Below are 21,226 nucleotides of genomic sequence, written 5' to 3' on the forward strand. Positions count from 1 at the left end.
AATCTTATAGCAAGGAATTGAATTCAGAGAGATACTTCCAAGTTCATGAGGCCTTAAATGTCTTTTTTTTTCCCCAAGTGAGGTAACATTTATCATCCTTAAGAAGCTCTTTAATGTAATATACCAAATCTGGATCCTCATTGACCTCAAAGATGTTTTAAGCACCATGTTCTCTAGGGATGCACATACACTGGGCAAATTGGCTGCAGCTCCATCAGAGTTTTCAACAGGAGAAGATGTAGTGCAATTAGGATGCATGTGTTTTTACCACATCAGCTAACCTTACAGGACACAACTGGTAAAAATCTGCACCCTGTCTGCACTACAGCTTCCACTAGTGCAAGCGCAGGGGGCACTCCCCTGGGGCGGAAACATGCTCACTAGTTTTGCAAGTATAGGCAAAACCCTAGTTGGGAAACATAAATGCATGAAGGAAGAGGGGCTTTCCTAAGTACAATACCTTCAGTTTGAAAATTTTTTAGAAAGTCATCAGATCTTGATTTAAAGACGTCAAGTGACAGAGAATTCACCATATCTCCATAAGTCATTCCAGTGTTTATTATCCTAACTAAAAGATGCACAGCCTATCTCTAGCTTCAGCTTCCAGCTATTCGATCCTGTTAGGCCTTTTGTTCAGCTAGATTAAAGAGTCACAAATCTTCTCTCCATGTCGGTAGATTGTGATCAAGTCAGCTCTTAACCATCTCTTTGATAAGATAAACAGATTGATCATCCTAAGTCTTTTGCTATAGGGCAGATTTTCCAGACCCAAAAATAATTCTTGTAGCTCTTCTCCAAACCCTTTCTTCGGGCTTGTCTATGCTACAGGTTATGTTGGTATAATTTATGATGCTCAAGGTATGAATAAGCCACATTCCCTCTGAGCAATGTAAATTACAGTACCCTAAGCACCAGTGCGCATAGTGCTATATATGGGGAGAGCTTCTCCCACCAACATAGCTAGTGCCTCTCGGGGAGGTGGTTTTATTGTGCCGATGGGAGACCTCTCTCCTGTCAGCAGCTTCACCAGACGTGCCGCAGCTGCACTGCTGTAGCATTTCTAGTGTAGACTAGCTCTAATTTGTCAACATCTTCTGAAGTATTGATACCAGAACTTGACATCCTATCGCAGTGATAGTCTCACCCCTGCTATAATACCACCTCCCAACTCCTACTAGATATTCCCTGCTTATATGTCTCAGAATTGCACTCACCCTCTTAGTCACAACATCAAACTGGGAGCACATGGTCAATTGATTATCCACAACAGGTCTGTTCTCTCAAGTCATTTGATTCTATGATTCATCCAAAATTATCTGCATCATAGCAGCACTGGCATAAAGCAGGTTAGGGAGAGAAAGGAGGAGGAAACAACTTAATATTCAGTGGCTATAGATTTAAGGCTCCTTGACTGCATTGATAGGATACCCAGTTAAGTGTTTGTTTACAGGCATAAAGTGGAAGCCACAGAAAATTATGCAGACACTTTTCTAATCAAAAGAAAACATATTCCCAGGTACACTGAATTGTCACACAAAGTTCCATGGTAATCTGAAACATATCCAATTAATGGTACTGCAATGGCCTATCTACTTCAAGATTTTATTGTGAATCAAGCACAGTGAGGACAGGATTGCTTCTGTGGAGAATAAAACCAGTTTACAGACATAAAAATCAAAGTGAATGAACAGAGTTTTTATGAATAGCATCTGACGAATAGAGGGGTTTTCCCCTAGCAAAATTAATAGACAATGCTGAAAATGTTTCTAAGTACAGTTACTCTTCCAAATCTTGTTACTCTGTCATTTAAAGAAAGACACAACAAAATCAAAGCAATAAAGAGGTAGTCATGTTGCATATTGTGCTACAATGCCTGGAACATATTATACATAATTCAGCCTACTGGAAAGTATTTACTGTTCAACAGGTTAGTTTCTAGTTGCTATATTTCATGACAGTAGCTTTGTTCTCATTTTAACTTTCTTTGATGTTCCATTAAATTTCTTAACTCAAAAATATATTTGGAAGAGGCTAGACCACGTAATGCTCACCTATTTTTTGTTTTCTTGCATGTACTAAGGTTGTGAGGGCAGGGTCCACAAACCAGATGAAAGGACAGAATTTAAAGTCAGCAGGTTATTCAGTCCTGTGAGCAGACTGTTCAGAGTTGGATTTAGCTGTTGTGCATAAAAGAAAGAGAAAGCATAAAAGAAATGGAACAGAGGAGGAATACAGAAAGATTATGTTAAATAGGTGTAATGTCTCTGCAAGCTGAAATGTGAAGAGCCAGAAGCTTCTTTTTTTGCGAGGGTGGGGGAAAGCCCTGAAATATTAAACCCAAGATATACACTGGGCCCAACTTTTCTTTCTATTATGCTGGTGAAAATTCAGAGTTCAGAAGAGTTACTCCAGATTTATTTATTAAAAATATTGCCTGGGAATGAATGAGGGGTCTCTTGCATCTGTGTTAGTCCCAAATACAAGAGAGAGAAATTAAGGTTAAATAATTTCCCCAATCTTTCTCTTTCCCATTGCACTGCCATCAGAAACCGTTGCACTCTGGTCAGTTTACATCCACTTCATCATTCCCAAACTATGTGTTTTATCCTTTTTCTTGTTCTCCAGCTGCACATTTCTTAACTAAAATGACATTTTACTTCCCTCCCTTCTCACGTAATTTGCCTCATTTCTTAAAGAAAAACAATGATTTGCAGTTGCTGACATGAGTTTTCCAGTTACGAAATCATTTATCTGTATTATAGACTCTGCCTGCTCAACTAACCCATAATAACCCAAAATGCAAATGGGCATGCCTCTCCTGACCCCAGCTTTGAAAGCTGCTTTTACTTTCCCTGCTTCCCAGGCCAGACAAAGGGAAGACAGACTGTTGCTGAGAAGTCAGCAGGAAGGACTGGAACAACACCTGCCTGTCTGCCAAGTGATCAGGATCCTCCATTTCATCCCACAAATATTAAGTGCTGCAGACACTGAGAATCTCGCAAATCAATCCCAGGAGAGATTATGGCTAATGCCAATTAGGTTAATTAGAGAGTTCTACATTCTTTTCTCCCTGTCTCTCCCTATTTTTCCCTAGCCTCCCTTTTGCTCTCTCCTTCCTCCCACCCCCCCCAACCTTCCATCATCCTTGTCAGAGAACCAGCTTTAACATCTAAGGATTTGCTGCCAGAAGATTTTCAAACATGGGATCTCCAGTATACTTTAAAACATCCAAATTAATGCTCAGAATAGAAAGAATGTTCAAAATATCTTCCCTACCCCATGCCGGCAAACTCTCTCTTTCCTTCTCTATGCAAAATTATTCTCTTGGGGAAAAGTCTGTATAAGATCTACCCTGACCTCTCTCCTTCCCTAATGACTAATGCTAGGTTTTTCACTGGTTCTCCTCCATTAACAAGTCCACCAGCACCAGTGACAATCTCCTCCTGGCTACTTACTTCTCATGCCCCCATTCTCACTCCCTTCTTAGCCTCTGCCTCTCTTGCTTACTTGTTCCTCTCAGTACAAGCAGACTCTAGATTCTCCCATCCTTGACACACTGTGCTGTCCAATTACTGTCCTAACTCAAACTTGACATTTATTTCTGTTGACCAACATTTCTTTCCTACTGTTTCCTGGATTCCTGCCAGTCTGTGTCCACTGTCTCCTCACTACTGAAATTTCTCTCAGAGTTTATAGTGACCTTTTCTTGGGGTCTCCAATTCATTCTTATCCTTCTTGGCCCCTCTTCTGGTTTTGGTACAGTAGATCAGATGTTCCTTCTGAACATCTCCTCCCTTAGCTTTCACAACGCCATCTGCACCTGGTTTTCCTCCAACCTCTCTGGTCGTTCTTTCATTCCTCCTGTTGGTCGGTCCTCCTCTTCCTTTCTCACTCACCATGAGGGTCTCATAGGGCTCTGTCCTTGACCGTCCCTCTCGTCTTCTCCTCCTGCTCCACGCAGTGGTGATAATCTTGTACAATCACATGGCTCCAAGCTACTATTTCTATGTGGATGATTTGCCAACTTGGACTCTTGAACTGTTGGCCATCCAATCTCACACCTCCTGTAACGCTGACATCTCCTCATAAGAACGGCCATACTGGGTCAGACCAAAGGTCCATCTAGCCTAGTATCTTGTCTTCCGACAACAGCCAGTGCCAGGTGCCCCAGAGGGGATGAAAGAACAGCTAATCATCAAGTGATCCATCTCCCATCACCCATTCCCAGCTTCTGTCAAACAGAGGCTAAGGACACCATCCCTGCCCATCCTGGTTAATAGCCATTGATGGACCTATCCTCCATGAATTTATCTCATTCTTTTTTAACCCTGTTATAGTCCTGGCCTTCACAGCATCCTCTGGCAAGGAGTTCCACAGGTTGACTGTGCGTTGTGTGGAAAATACTTCCTTTTTTTTTGTTTTAAACGTGCTGCCTATTAAGTTCATTTGGTGGTCCCTAGTTCTTGTGTTATGAGAAGGAGTAAATAATACTTCCTTATTTACTGTCTCCATTCCAGTCATGATTTTCTATACCTCTATCATATTCCCCCTTAGTTATCTCTTTTCCAAGATGAAGAGTCCACGTCTTATTAATCTCTCCTCATACGGAAGCTGTTCCATACCCTAATCATTCTTGTTGCCCTTTTCTGAACCTTTTCCAATTCCAATATATCTTTTTTGAAATGGGGTGACCACATCTGCATGCGGTATTCAAGATGTGGGTGTACCATGGATTTATATAGAGGCAATATGATATTTTCTGTCTTACATATCTCTTTCTTAAGGATTCCCAACATTCTGTTTGCTTTTTTGACTGCTGCTGCACATTGAGTGGATGTTTTCAGAGAACTATCCACAATGACTCCAAGATCTATTTCTTGAATGGTAACAGCTAATTTAGACCCCATCATTTTGTATGTATGGTTGAGATTATGTTTTCCAATGTGCATTACGTTGCATTTATCAACATTGAATTTCATCTACTATTTTGTTGCCCAGTCACCCAATATTGAGAGATCCTTTTGTAGCTCTTCACAGTCTGCTTGGACTTAACTATCTTGAGTGGTTTTGTATCACCTGCAAATTTTGCCATCTCACTGTTTACCCATTTTTCCAGATCATTTATGAATATGTTAAATAGGACTGGGCCCAATACAGACCCCTGAGGGACACCACTATTTACCTCTCTCCATTCTGAAAATGGACCATTTATTCCTACCCTTTGTTTCCTCTTTCAACCAGTTACCAATCCATGAGAGAACCTTTCCTCTTATCCAATGATTGCTTACTTTGCTTAAGAGCCTTTGGTGAGGCACATTGTCAAAGGCGTTCTGAAAATCTAAATACACTATATCCACTATATCCCCCTTGTCCACATGCTTGTTGACCCCCTCAAAGAATTCTAGTAGATTGGTGAGGCATGATTTCCCTTTACAAAACCCATGTTGACTATTCCCCAACAAATGATGTTCATCTATGTGTCTGACAATTTTGTTCTTTACCATAGTTTCAACCAGTTTGCCCAGTACTGAAGTCAGGCTTACTGGCTTGTAATTGCCGGGGTCACCTCTGGAGCCCTTTTTAAAAATGGGTGTCACATTAGCTATCCTCCAGTCATTTGTTACAGAAGCTGATTTAAACGATAGGTTACAAACTACAGTTAGTAGTCCTGCAATTTCACTTTTGAGTTCCTTCAGAACTCTTGGGTGAATACCATCTGGTCCTAGTGACTTATTACTGTTTAGTTTATCAATTTGTTCCAAAACCTCCTCTAATGACACCTCAATCAGGGACAGTTCCTCAGATCTGTCACCTAAACAAAAAAAATGGCTCAGGTTTGGGAATCTCCCTCACATCCTCAAGCATGAAGACAGATGCAAAGAATTCATTTAGTTTCTCTGCAGTGGCCTTATCGTCCTTCAGTGCTCCTTCAGCATATCGATCATCCAGTGGCTCCTCTGGTTGTTTAGCAGGCTTCCTGCTTTTGATGTACTTAAATTTTTTTTCCTATAGCTTTGAGTCTTTGGCTAGCTGTACTTCAAATTCTTTTTTGGCCTTCCTAATATTCCTAATATTTTGACACTTCATTTGCCAGAGTCTGTGCTCCTTTCTATTTTCTTAGTAGGTTTTAACTTCCACTTTTTAAAGGATGCCTTTTTGCCTCTCACTGCTTCTTTTACTTTGTTGTGTAGCCACGGTGGCTTTTTTGGTTTTCTTACTATGTTTTTTAATTTGGGGTATAAATTTAAGTTGAGCCTCTATTATAGTGTCTTAAAAAGGTTTCCATGCAGCTTGCAGGGATTTTACTTTTGGTGCTGTACCTTTTAATTTCTGTTTAACGAACATCATTTTTGTGTAGTTCTCCTTTCTGAAGTTAAATGCTACAGTGTTTGGCCACTATGGTGTTTTCCTCACCACAGGGATGTTACATTTAATTATATTATAGTCACTATTACCAAATGGTCCACCTATATTCACCTCTTGGACCAAATCCTGTGCTCCACTTAGGACTAAATCAAGAATTGCCTCTCCTCTTGTGGATTCCAGGACTAGCTGCCCCAAGAAGCAGTCATTTAAGGTGTTAAGAAACTTTATCTCTGCATCCCATCCTGAGGTGACATGTGCCTAGTCAATATGGTTGAAATCACCCATTATTGTTGAGTTTTTAATTTTAATAGCCCCTCTAATCTCCCTGAGATTTCACAGTCACTATCACCATCCTGGTCATGTGGTTGGTAATATATCCCTACTGCTATATTCTTATTATTCGAGCATGGAATTACTATCCATAGTTTCGTTCATTTAAGATTTTTACATAATTTGATTCTATGCTTTCTTTCACATATACTGCCCCTCCCCCACCAGCACGACCTGTTCTGTCCTTCTGATATATTTCGTACCCTGGTATTACTGTGTCCATTGATTATCCTCATTCCACCAAGTTTCGGTGATGCCTATTATATCAATATCCTCATTTAATACGAGGCACTCTAGTTCACCCATCTTATTATTAAGACTTCTAGCATTGGTATATAAGCACTTTAAAAACTTATCACTTTTTTAGCCGTCTCCCAATACATGATGTAATTGAATGAGACTTTTTCATTTGACTGTTTCTCATCAGATCTGACCTGTATTTTATTGTCCATACTCTCCTCCTTACTAGGACAGAGAATCTCCATTAGTAGAAAGAAAAGGAGTACTTGTGGCACCTTAGAGACTAACACATTTATTTGAGCATAAGCTTTCATGAGCTACAGCTCACTTCATCGGATGCATGTCCATTAGTAGAGCCTCCCCTAAGGGATGTTTCTGTCCGAACCACGTGCGCCTCCACACCTGTTGGCTTTCCCAGAGCCCTTAAAATTAAAAAGGCCATAGAGCAGTTTTTAATGTAAGTGCCAGCAACCTGCTTCCATTTTGGTTTAGGTGGAGCCCATCCTTCCTGCATAAGCTCTCCCTTTCCCAAAAGTTTCCCCAGTTCCTAATAAATCTAAACCCCTTCTCCCTACACCATTGTCTCATTCACGCATTGAGACCCTGCAGTTCTGCTTGTCTAACTGGCCCAGTGCGTGGAACTGGAAGAATTTCACAGAATGCTACCATGGCGATCCTGGACTTCCGACTGTTACTTAGCAGCCCTAATTTCGCCTCAAGGATGTTCCACCATAAATTTAAAACTGAACTCCTAATCAGTCCTCCCAAGCCCACTGCAAACTTGACAGTCACTCAAGCTTATAACTTGAAGGAGTCAAAGATGACTCTCCTCCCCTTCCCAAATCTTTCTTATCCAGCATATCCAGGTCTTGTCCAAATCTTGCAGCTTCTTCCTCCATAGCAACATCTTTATGATCTGACCTTCCCCCACCCCCTCGCTTATTCAATACACATTGCAGTAATCAAGGATGTCAGTCTCTTCCTCTCTGGCCTCCCTGATACCTACAACTACCCCCATTCATTCAAAACATAAACTGCCACAATAGTTTTCCTTGCCTGTTTTCTGACTATACCTCTCCCCCTACATTTATTGAATCCTACCCCTGGGCTGTCCCTTTTTCCACCTTATCACATTCAAGCTTCTTGTCCTCATCTAGCTCCTTCTCCTTGTCCTGCTCTTCTTACTTATTCCTGCCTCTTATGTCACCCCTTCACCTTCTCTGTCACTAATGCCAGTATCAACTCTTGCTTTTATTTGCTCAGACAGACATTTTCATGCTGTCATCCAGGCTTCTGTTTATATGTGAAAGACCTGTTCTGAACTGACCCATAAACCTCTCATCTTTTGCGATCCACTTCTCCAGCAACAACTACAAGACACTAGCCAATTGATGACAACTTGGATGACTGGGAGTCAGAGAGATAGTGGATATGCATTTAAGAATTCTGTAAATATATATCGTGTATATATTGTGATTATATCCCTCTCACCAACATCAGTATCTTGTCAATTAGACTGTCAGTGGATTGGAATAGGGACCATATCATCCTGTGTATTTGGATATACCCAGGAAGCACATTGTGGAAATCACTGGAATACCAACAACAAGGAGGCTGAACCTATGTTTTTCCCCTCCATCTCTGAATAATCTAAGACAAATTATTCGTAAATCTGAAGAAGCTAGTGAATAAATTGAGGTTACACATGATTTACAATAGCTTAACCAAGATTTAACTGGTCCCCTCTTTAAATTTTTGTGTGTCTGATAAGATGGAGAAACTATTTGCACAGATGAGGGAATCAAACACTAAAGAGAACAAGCTAAATACAAGGGAATTAATAAATGTCAAAATGCACAGTTATGAATATACAGACTAATTTGCCAATTGCCTTAAGTACATCAAAGGTGAGCCTTTGGCTCAGGGAAACTGACATCAAAGCAAGTGGTATAAGTGCATAATAGAATATTTTTATGAAGAGGGTGTGAAAGGGAAAGTTAAGAATAGGGTGAAAAAGCAGGAAAGCGAACGACACAGCCTTGCAAGACAAGTAGCCTTTTTGCCTCCTCCAGCAATGCCACGTTGCATAGTCTGCTTGTACTTCTGCCTGGCACTTCCTAATTTAGGCCCCAGTCCTGCATGCTGTTCTGTGCACTTTGATCCTTGCATTTAAATTTAAGAAGGTTTCACCAGGACTCAAAAGTCCACCCACTTTGCGGGTTCAGGGCCTTTGAGTCTGAAAAAGCTCTGTATATGCATGCTGGTCCTATTAAAGTCAAGAGTAGATGCACATGCAATTCTGCAGGGGACAACCACACACTTAATTTCACTTTTGTCTCCCAAGTCCAGAGACACTGACTGCATTGCGACCAAGCCACAAAGAGGGAGTGACTGGCACGACATGTTTGGGTTCAAATACACTTGACAGTGATTTTCTCTCCTCTGATTAATATCAGCTTTAACTTCTAATAAGAATTTAGAGGCAAACATATGATTTACCAAATGCCTGTTTTCAGTCAGGGCACAAGGATCCATGCTAGCAGAAGGCATTGAAAGACTGGAACCTAAACAATGGACTTTGCAAAGAATAAAACAAACCTACACAAGGAAAGGGGAGCGGTAAGGAAGGGCTTGGGTTATAGAAATATAATTATATGGTTTCTCAGTTTAGTCATACATACATTTTAGACAGGTCATTTTTTTTGAAAGTGTACGCACTCAAATGACTTATTACTCGTTTATAAGCAAGGGTATCACTCACATACATAGCGAGGCAGGTCAAATGAAACAAAAATTTATGTTTATTCAGCTTTTTCCAAAACTGAAGAAACCTTCTCCCTGCCAGGGGGATTTATTCTGGCTAATGTTAAAGCAGTATAGACTCCGCACTGTGGATGCAATTCTATGGGTATAAAAAGGTGGTTATACCATATGGCTATTCCCATAAAGGAAGGGACAAATATATTGGTATAAAGCACCTGAATCCACTCTAGGCATTCTACCAGTATCACTTGCTTTTTTTATTTATTAAGAAAACCAAAAAAATTCACACCCTGGTCCCTATCTGAAAGTTATACTGGTACAAAAATCTGCCCATAGATTAGGCCTCAGTCCCCTCAAGAGGGGTTTGTGGCAAAGTCTTCACAAAGTAAGATACAATCTCATGAAAAACAAACTACCTAAATTATTTATCCATAATTTCCACAGGCTCCTTCCAGGTCTCTGACTGTGGACTACTGTTTCTACAGTCCTCTTCAATCCCAGCATGCTTTACTCTAGGTTAGAGGAGAAGGTAGCTTCAGCACATGTTGCCCAACAGCATATATTTACCCTACTCAATTGTTTTCCCCAATACAATTTCCTGTGCTCAGTGGAGGTCACCACCTCCACTGATTTGTAGCTATATTTCCTGGAATTGGGTAGCACTAGCCAGGAGATTTCTGAAACACCTTGATACAAACAGCCATACCTTTTATAGCCCAACTTTCATTTTGTATCCCATAATAATTGAGCCATTTTAGTGTACAGATTCCAAAACTAGTCTTCTGTACATTTTCTGTGGCACTCCTAGCACACTTGTGGGCTCTATTAAATAGAAATGACAGTAAAATGAGGCATGGAACAATGTAAGCAGTCAGACCTGATATACAAATGAGTAAATGTTGAGAGTTATGTTCAACACTGAGACAAAATTCTGCCTCTTCCTCTGCAGCTATGGCGAGCCCTTCCTTCAGCAGAACTATATGACTCAGTTCAGCTCTGTGCAGAAATCTGAAGAGGTATTCTGACCTGCTAGACTGTAAGTGTGCCAAACAACAACTTTGATCTAGTGTATGGATTATAGTGGGTGGATTAGAGAATCAGTTGACCATGATGACTGCAACTTATTCATGAAACTGCTGCACATGCGCCAGCGGTTCTTAACCCACAGCCCACTTGCGGCCCAGTCAGCACACAGCTGCAGCCCGTGTGACATCCTCTGGGTCAGGACAGGAGGGGTATCTGCCCCTAGGCACAGAGCTGGCAGGGGTGGTGCAAAATGGGGCAACCCAGGATCAGGGCCAGCAATGTCAGCCCCCACTCCCAGCAGGATTGGGCCCAGCAGCATCAGTAGGAGGCCAGGGTGATCCTGCAGGGTGCTGAGCACAGGTCTAGTGACCCTGGCTGAACCAGGCTTCCCACAGTGGAAGGCAAGCAGGATGGACAGCCAGGGTATCATAGAATATCAGGGTTGGAAGGGACCTCAGGAGGTCATCTAGTCCAACCCCCTGCTCAAAGCAAGACCAATCCCCAATTTTTACCCCAGATCCCTAAATGGCCCGCTCAAGGATTGAACTTACAACCCTGGGTTTAGCAGGCCAATGCTCAACCCATTGAGCTATCCCTCTCCCCTGCCCCCCCAAGGACACCAGCAAATGCTGGGAGGGGAAGTACAACTGGTGCATGGGAGACAGACTAGGTGGGAAGTCTGGTGGAAGTCCCTGAATGGGTGGCAGTCTCTGGGTGGGGGGTTGGGGAGAGGCAGTCCCTGGGTGAGCCATTCTGCCCTGTACAGGCATGTGTACCAGCCCAGTGTTGCGGGTGTGTGTGTGTGTGTGGAGAATGACAGTCCCAGAGGGGTCAGGTGATGGAGGACCATCCCTGGCTGGGGAGGCACCTCACACTGGCTAGGGCAGACAGGCTCCGCAGCTGTGCTCTCCAGGCACTCGGCCCAGCCATGCTGCCAGCAGCAGCAGTATGGAAGTGAGGGTGGCACAACACCATGCCATGCCACCCTTACAGTAAAGTAATTATAACAGTGACCATTTTGACTTATTTTGCTAATTGAAAATGCTCTTGGTAGACATTTGCCAGTTCTGAAATGAAAGGTACTATAGCGATTTGAATCCTATTGCTTTCATCTAATACTAAACCCTATCTTTTTAGGGGAGGCAGCCCACATAACACAGAGCTGCCTATGCAGCCCACAATGATAAATAGGTTGAGAACCACTGACATGCATACTGAGAACTTTAGTCCAGTCTCAGTTTGTGTAAATCCCGGAGCATCAAGACGAGAGCAACTTACGCCTCTGCTTTTGGTTTCCTCCCTCTCCTCACAATACATAGTGTCTATGTGCAGAAACCACACATCCAACTAAGCAAATGGGAACATAGCAAGTATTTTAAAATTTATTTTCTCCACATAAACAAAAAAAAACTTGTAACATTATTTTTATTTCAAAGGGAAATTTTACAAGCCACAGAATGAGAATGGGCACGTGTTGAAATTAAGTACAGTAAATTTGGAACAAATGAAAGGAAGTGCTTTATTATGCAACATTTGTCAGCCCATGCAGTTTGTTGCCATAGGAGGAATTAGAGGCAAATAATTCTGTGACTGGGTTTGCAAAAGCATTGGAAAATTGTTTGTTCAGGAACAGCATTTGCAGCTAGGGAAGATAAGAGTATAATAAGGGTAATTACTTCATGCTTCTTTCCATAAACTGGTTGCCTCCAGGAGATAAGGAAGGAATATCCCCCTCATGTCAAAGTGCAGCACTATACAATTGGCGACACACATGGTTTCTTTTGTGGCCCTTCTCTGAAGCATGAAATATTGTCCCATTCTGTGCAGTATCAGACCTTTCCCAAGGATTAACGGTTGGAGCTAATAAGGTATTTATTCTGTGGGGTAAATTTTCAAAATGGTTGGGACAGGAGTGTTCAGCTCTGGTTTGTACAGGCTTTAATGAAAGCTGTGCTACTAATGTTTAAAAATATTTTTTCAGAATCATTGGCCAATAACGGTGCCTGCCCTCCAATGTGGTATCAGGGTATGTATATCTTTGCTGCACTCCATTTTGGCCGCACCTTTCATTTTATTACATAACTAAATACATTTTAAACAATGGCATACTACTACATACATTTCTATGGCACACTTCCTTACAGAATCTGGGCACCACTGCATTTAGCAGGGACACCATAGTAATGAGCAGTCTAAAACCTAGATACATTAGATTGAAAGAGGAACTCATATCCCATCCTCTCCCCTACAGACTAAGACCACTTATAGTGTGGCTCTACTTTGAATAATTAATAAAAGCTACCTTGTGGTGTTTCCATCTTTATTGCCTTCTTATGTATCAAATGTGTTCAGTTTATAAGTAAGTGACACCTCCACCCCCTTGCTGTTTCTAAGGGCTTTAACGTGGCTAGTGTAGTTATGACAGAGTTCTCCCAGCACTATAAAAAACCCCACCTCCACGAGGGGTGAGCTACCAGGACTGGTGCACTGTCTACACTGGCACTTTACAGCACTGAAACTTGCGGCGCTCAGGGTTTTTTTTTTTTCCACGCTCCTGAGCAAGAAAGTTGCAGTGCTGTAAAGTGCCAGTATAGACAAGCCCTTACTGTCACCCTATGCTCTCAGAGTCCCATTGGATTCCTTCCTTCTCACACATCAGTGATGAGGGTTCTGTAGGCCAAATTAGGCCTTGTTTACACTGCCCAATACCATTGTTTTCAAGATGTGCCCTCAGCACTATATACACAGGTATAGCTGATTGGAACTTGGTAAACTATCTTGATTACGGTGAAGTGAGCTGTAGCTCACGAAAGCTTATGCTCAAATAAATTTTCATAGATTCATAGATACTAAGGTCAGAAGGGACCACTCTGATCATCTAGTCCGACCTCCTGCACAGCGCAGGCCTCAGAATGTCACCCACCACTCCTATGAAAAACCTCACCCATGTCTGAGCTATTGAAGTCCTCAAATCATGGTTCAAAACTTCAAGGAGCAGAGAAGCCTCCCTCCAGTCAACCATGCCCCATGCTACAGAGGAAGGCAAAAAAACCTCCAGGGCCTCTCCAATCTGCCCTGGAGGAAAACTCCCTCCCGATCCCAAACATGGCAATCAGCCAAACCCTGAGCATATGGGCAAGATTCACCAGCCAGATACTACAGAAAATTCTTTCCTGGGTAACTCAGATCCCATCCATCTAATATCCCATCTCAGGGTATTAGGCCTATTTACCCTGAATATTTAAAGATCAATTAATTACCAAAATCCCATTATCCCATCATACCATCTCCTCCATAAACTTATCGAGTAGAATCTTAAAACCAGATAGATCTTTTGCCCCCACTGCTTCCCTTGGAAGGTTATTCCAAAACTTCACTCCTCTGATGGTTAAAAACCTTCGTCTGATTTCAAGTCTAAACTTCCTGGTGGCCAGTTTATACCCATTTGTTCTTGTGTCCACATTGGTGCTGAGCTGAAATAATTCCTCTCCCTCTCCTATATTTATCCCTCTGATATATTTATAGAGAGCAATCATATCTCCCCTCAGCCTTCTTTTAGTTAGGCTAAACAAGCCAAGCTCCTTAAGTCTCCTTTCATAAGACAAGTTTTCCATTCCTCGGATCATCCTAGTAGCCCTTCTCTGCACCTGCTCCAGTTTGAATTCATCCTTTTTAAACATGGGAGACCAGAACTGCACACAGTATTCTAGGTGAGGTCTCACCAGTGCCTTGTATAACGGTACTAAAACCTCCTTATCCCAACTGGAAATGCCTCTCCTGATGCATCCCAAAACCGCATTAGCTTTTTTCACAGCCATATCACATTGGCAGCTCATAGTCATCCTATGATCAACCAATACTCCAAGGTCCTTCTCCTCTTCCGTTACTTCTAATTGATGCGTCCCCAACTTATAACTAAAATTCTTGTTATTAATCCCTAAATGCATAACCTTACACTTCTCACTATTAAATTTCATCTTATTACTATTACTCCAGTTTACAAGGTCATCCAGATCCTCCTGTATAATATCCCGATCCTTCTCCGAATTGGCAATACCTCCCAGCTTTGTATCATCTGCAAACTTTATTAGCACACTCCCACTTTTTGTGCCAAGGTCAGTAACAAAAAGATTAAATAAGATTGGTCCCAAAACCGATCCCTGAGGAACTCCACTGGTAACCTCCCTCCAACCTGACAGTTCGCCTTTCAGTAGGACCCGTTGCAGTCTCCCCTTTAACCAATTCCTTATCCACCTTCTGATGTTCATATTGATCCCCATCTTCTCCAATTTAACTAATAATTCCCCATGTGGCACGGTATCAAACGCCTTACTGAAATCTAGGTAAATTAGATCCACTGCATTTCCTTTATCTAAAAAATCTGTTACTTTTTCAAAAAAGGAGATTAGGTTGGTTTGGCACGATCTACCTTTTGTAAAACCATGTTGTATTTTGTCCCATTTACCATTGACTTCAATGTCCTTAACTAATTTCTCCTTCAAAATTTTTTCCAGGACCTTGCATACTACAGATGTCAAACTAACTGGCCTGTAGTTACCTGGATCACTTTTTTTTCCTTTCTTAAAAATAGGAACTATATTAGCAATTCTCCAATCATTCGGTACTATTCCTGAGTTGACAGATTCATTAAAAATTCTTGCTAATGGGCTTGCAATTTCAGGTGCCAATTCCTTTAATATTCTTGGATGAAGATTATCTGGGCCCCCCGATTTAGTCCCATTAAGCTGTTTCAGTTTCGCTTCTACCTCTGATATGGTAATATCTACCTCTATATCCTCCTTCCCATTTGTCATGCTACCATTATCCCCAAGATCCTCTTTAGCCTTATTAAAGACTGAGGCAAAGTATTTGTTTAGATATTGGGCCATGCCTAGATTATCTTTAACCTCCGCTCCATCCTCAGTGTTAAGCGGCCCCACTTCTTCCTTCTTAGTTTTCTTCTTATTTATATGGCTATAGAACCTTTTACTATTGGTTTTAATTCCCTTTGCAAGGTCCAACTCTACTCGACTTTTAGCCTCTCTGACTTTATCCCTACATCTTCTGACCTCAATTAGGTAGCTTTCCTTGCTGATCCCTCCCATCTTCCACTCCCTGTATGCTTTCTGCTTCTTCATAATCACCTCTCTAAGATGCTTGCTCATCCAGCTTGGTCTACAACTCCTTCCTATGAATTTTTTCCCCTTTCTTGGGATACAGGCTTCCGATAGCTTCTGCAGTTTTGATTTAAAGTAATCCCAGGCCTCAACTGCCTTTAGATCCATAAGTTCTTCAGTCCAATCCACCTCTCTAACCAATTGCCTTAATTTTTCAAAGTCAGCCCTTTTGAAATCAAAAACCCTAGTTGCAGATTTATTTTTGTTAATCCTTCCATTTAGTTTGAACTGAATTAGCTCATGATCACTTGAGCCAAGATTGTCCCCTACAACCATTTCTTCTATGAGGTCCTCGCTACTCACCAAAATTAAATCTAAAATGGCATCCCCTCTAGTCGGTTCAGCAACTACTTGATGAAGGAATCCATCAGCTATCGCATCTAGGAAAATCTGAGCCCTATTATTATTACTAGCACTGTCCTCCAGTCTATATCTGGGAAGTTAAAGTCTCCCATGATCACGCAGTTTCCATTAGTATTTACTTTATTAAAGACATTAAAAAGGGCTCTATCCATAACCAAATTAGATCCCGGAGGTCTATAGCACACCCCAAGCACTATCGCAGGAGAGGCTTTACTAGTTTTCTTCCCCAATGTAATTTTTGCCCAGACAGACTCTGTCTTATCCATTGCATCGCTTCTTATTTCTTTACATTCTAACTCATCGTTGATATACAATGCTACTCCACCCCCTTTACCTTTGTTTCTGTCTTTCCTAAAGAGCACATACCCTTCAATACCTGTAGTCCAGTCATGACTACTATTCCACCATGTTTCTGTTATCCCTATAATATCTGGTTTCACTTCCTGCACCAGTAGCTCTAGTTCCTCCATTTTGTTACCTAGACTCCTCGCATTGGTGTATAAACATCTTAATTTTTGCTGTTTGGCCTCGCTCACATTTTGTACCCTATTAGGCACAGTCATTCTACAGCCAGTATAACCTATTAGACTAGTATCCACACCGCCCTCGCTCCTTATATACATTCTCCTACCCATGGCTGTATCCTTTCTTACTTCATCTTCTTCCCTCTCAATGCTAAAATCTGGCGTGGAGATTTTCTGGACATCTCCCATCCATCTCCCCCCAATTCCTAGTTTAAAGCTCTCTTTATCAGTTGTGCCAGCCTCGATCCTAGAAGTCTATTTCCTTCCCTACTCAGATGAAGTCCATCCCGAGAGAACTGACCTCTGTCCGTGAATGCCTCCCAGTGGCCATACATCCCAAAGCCCTCCTTATAGCACCACTGCCTAAGCCATCTGTTGACAGTCATAATCTTGTCACACCTTTGTTGCCCTTCTCTAGGAACAGGAAGGATCCCGCTAAAGATCACCTGAGCCTCAATTTCCTTAAGCGTCTTCCCCAGCCTAGCATAGTCTCCCTTGATACTTTCCAGTGAGAATCTGGCTGTATCATTTGTTCCCACATGAAGGATAATTAGGGGATTCTTTCCCGCTCCCTTGAGGATCCTTTTCAACCTCAGGTCTACATCCCGTATCTTAGCACCCGGAAGACAGCACACCCTTCTATTCTCAGGATCAGCTCTAGTTACAGGCCTGTCTATTCTTCTATTTTGTTAGTCTCTAAGGTGCCAGAAGTACTCCTTTTCTTATTTTGATTATGATACACAAGATGGAATTGAATCCAACTTCTTCTCTCTATATTGTGTTGGTTCTGTAGAGACGACTGGAGTAAAAAAAGAGGTCAACGTTTGTTGTTGTCACGAGTTAACAAGCCCAAAGTCAATTGGTTTGATTCTGACTACTTAGAGTAAACCAGTTACTCTTCGGAGTAGAGCTATGCAGAAGACTCAAATATAAGGGGAGTCTTAAATATAGGGGGAAGGGTAGCAACCTTTATGTATGTAGTAGCATAAAATCCATCCTTGGCAGCTGTACTGGATTGCTTTACCTGTAAGGGGTTAAGCAGTTCAAATAACCTAGTTGGCACCTGACCAGAAGGATCCATGAGGAAAGAAGATGCTTTCAAATCTGTGGGGGGAGGATTTGTTGTTGTTCTCTTTTGTTGTTCCCTCTCCGGATGGAGGGAGAAGCCAAGCAGTTACAATGTCTCCTGAAAATATACCTGGAATAATCCATCTAAAACCACTGAAATTGTAAGTAGGGCAAGGAAATGCGTTAGATTATCTTTTGTTTTGGCTTGTGAATTTTTCTATGCTACAGAGGTAGTTTTATTTCTGTTTTTGTAATTGTGAAGCTCAGCTCAGAGGGGAATCCTCTGTGTTTTAAATATTTTTACTACCTTGTAAAGTTACCTTCCATCCTGATTTTGCAGGTGTGATTTTTTTCCCTTTTCTTTATAAATAAAGTTCTTCTTTTACAAACTTGATTGATTTTCAGTGTCCTGAAGACAAAGAGTCTGGTCTGTGCTCACATTGCTAAGGCAATTGGTTGGTATATTATTCTCAAGCCTTCCCAGGAAAGGGGGTTAAGGGGTTTGGGGGGATATTTTGAGGGGATAGGGATTCCAAGTGACCCTTCCCTGAATTTTTGTGTAAATCACTTGGTGGTGGCAGCAATACTGTCCAAAGACAAGAAAAGGAATTTGTGCCTTGGGGAAGTTTTAACCTAAGCTGGTAGAATATAGGCTTGGGGGCCTTTCATGCGGGTCCCCACATCTGTACCCCAGAGTTCAGAGTGGAGGGAGAATCCTGACAAGGGGCTCATGGTCAAAGGCATTTCTTAGGAAGATAAAGAGTTATGCAAATTGGAATCTAATTTGGTCCCAATATTGTATGTTCTTGGGCAGAAAGCTAATGTCACATATAAAAATCAACTTGTTTTTTCCCCTTTAGTTAAACTTTTTAAAAAAAAAGAGAGAGAGTCAGGAAGAGATCTTATACAAACATTTCAGCCACTGTTGAATTTCTTCAGCTAAATTACAAACCTCCATCCAGTGTCTCCCAAACAGGTACATCTCCCCCCTGGCCTCCCGAACCATGATTGGCAAATAACTGACTACTTGGTGGTATTCTCAGAGACACCAAGGATTACCAGGGTATGGAGACTGAGCTATCATATTCTAAAAATTCTTTCTCCAGTTCAAGGATGAAGCACATGGAAAAGGTGATGTAGGGAAGTTTGCACTACTGTTGCTTGGATGGCATATGTTCTACAGATAGATATCTAGTCTCTCTCACTCCAACCCCTTCCCAGAGAACAAATGGAATTCTGACTTCATGGAGCAATGGACATCACCTGGAGTTCTCTGCTCAGTGTCCCACCCAATACGACTTTGATCACAACCCCTCACTTTTCCTTCTGGTGACCCCAATTCCTTTTTAGCACTCCTCTCTGATTAAGAGGGTGGTCATCTGTGATAAATGAAGTGGGGAGGGGGGAGCTCCCTGTTATGGACACCCAGCCAGCTATAAAATCCCTCTTAGTAGCTGTTCTCTACTTGCTTTACCTGTAAAGGGTGAAAAAGTCTCACTGCTATGGATAGGTAAAAGGAAGTGAGTGAACACCTGACCAAAAGAGCCAATGGGAAGGCTAGAAATTTTTAAAATTGAGAAAAAACTTCCCCTTTGTCTGTCTGTGGTTGTTCTCCTGGGGAGAGGGGGACAAAGCAGTGATGCTGTAAGCTTTGGGCCAGGTATGAAAAATCATCTGAATCATACCTGGAAACTACTCATTTGAAACCCCAGATATGTAAGTAGATCAGGAAATATCTAGGAAGATGTGATGAGATGTATCTCTTATTTCTTTATGGCTTGTGGGTTCCTCTGTAATAACCCCAGGTGCTTTGGTTTTACTTGTAACCTTTAAGCTGGACCTCAAGAAAGCTATTCTTGGTGCTTTATCCTTGTAGTTGCTCTTGTAATTTAAAAAATAACCACCTTTTTTCAGAACAGGATTGGAGTTCTGTGTCTTAAGAAGTTTGTGCATTTTTTTTTAAATTAGCTGGTGACAACAGCTTATTTCCTTTGTTTTTTCTCTCTCAGCTCTTCCCCAGAGGTGGAGGTGAAAGGGCTTGAGGGTACCCTACAGGAAGAAATTCCCAAGTGCGCCTTCCTGGGTTCTCAAAGGGGTTATGCACTTGGTGGTGGCAGTATCTACCCATCCAAGGTCAGAGAAAAGCTGTAACCTTGGGAGTTTAATAAGAGCCTGAAGTGGCCAGTATTAATTTTTAGAATCCTTGCAGGCCCCCACCTTCTGCACTTGATATGCCAGAGTGGGGAATCAGCCTTGACATCATCATTTGCTCAAAAAGGAGTTCTTGGAGGGGCCTTGCCTATTCCTTATCATGAGATCAAATAAACTGGCCTGTCATTATCACTAAGTAGAAACTTTTGGAAAATTTCCCCAGGATCACCTTATTTCTTCTCCTCCCCACTCTTATAACCCCACACCATGATAACTGTCATGGCTGTGTAGAGCAGGATACAGTTCTTCAGTATTGCAAGAACTATGCTCTTTAGATAAAGGGTAAGCCGCATTACTTCCTTAGCACCCATAGTCCCTGTTGCTCCTGAGGAAGACGTACCTGAATCCAGATGAAAAAGGAGTTATAATGGAAATGCTGACACAGTCTTAACAATTTAACCAATGCAGTCATTATGATATTGATGTTTTTAGTAATCATTTCTCACTAATGAGAATATGTTCAGCTTGTGTTATACACAAGTAGTTAAAAACGCAAACAGGACAGTGTCATGACTGTGTACTCCCCCTACAGCAGGATTGCAAAAAAAAAAAAAAATTGTATATCAAGTACATACTTTGTTAGGTTAGATGCACAATGGAAAAAGCCTTGATAAACATATTTACCACAAGAAAAGGAGTACTTGTGGCACCTTGGAGACTAACAAATTTATTTGAGCATAAGCTTTTGTGAGCTACAGCTCCAATGAAGTGAGCTGTAGCTCATGAAAGCTTATGCTCAAATAAATTTGTTAGTCTAAGGTGCCACAAATACTCCTTTTTTTTTTTTTTATGAATACAGACTAACATGGCTGCTGCTCTGAAACCTGTCATATTTGCCCCAGAGATCAAAACAATAGCCCATCAAGGCTGGCATCCTGCTTCTATTAATAGCCTATGCCAATTATTTAGCACAATATGAAATGCTAACTCTGTACTAACCTAATTATAATGTGCTGTACATGGGGGAATAGGTCTTTCTTCCCACTGAAGAGGTAATGAGCATTTATCCATATTTGTCATTTCCTCTAGTTATGTAGTTGATTAATTTCATTGATCTGGACCACATGGTGGTTTAAAAAAAGAAGTGAAGAGAGCACAAATAAATTAAGAGCACTAGCCTCTTGGGATACGGTTCAAATACCACTAACTGATCTACTC

General features: G+C 41.5%; 1 long non-coding RNA gene across 1 annotated transcript; it reads left to right on the forward strand.

The window, feature by feature from the left end:
• The first annotated feature begins 305 nt into the window (after positions 1–305).
• Positions 306–17,899, forward strand: LOC122458473. Its single transcript, XR_006278530.1, has 3 exons — positions 306–315; positions 5,301–5,306; positions 17,729–17,899. It is a non-coding gene; the product is annotated as an uncharacterized LOC122458473 (long non-coding RNA).
• Positions 17,900–21,226: the final 3,327 nt, after the last annotated feature.

This window comes from Dermochelys coriacea, chromosome 2 (genome assembly GCF_009764565.3).
Source record: "Dermochelys coriacea isolate rDerCor1 chromosome 2, rDerCor1.pri.v4, whole genome shotgun sequence".
NCBI classification, from domain to species: Eukaryota; Metazoa; Chordata; order Testudines; family Dermochelyidae; genus Dermochelys; species Dermochelys coriacea.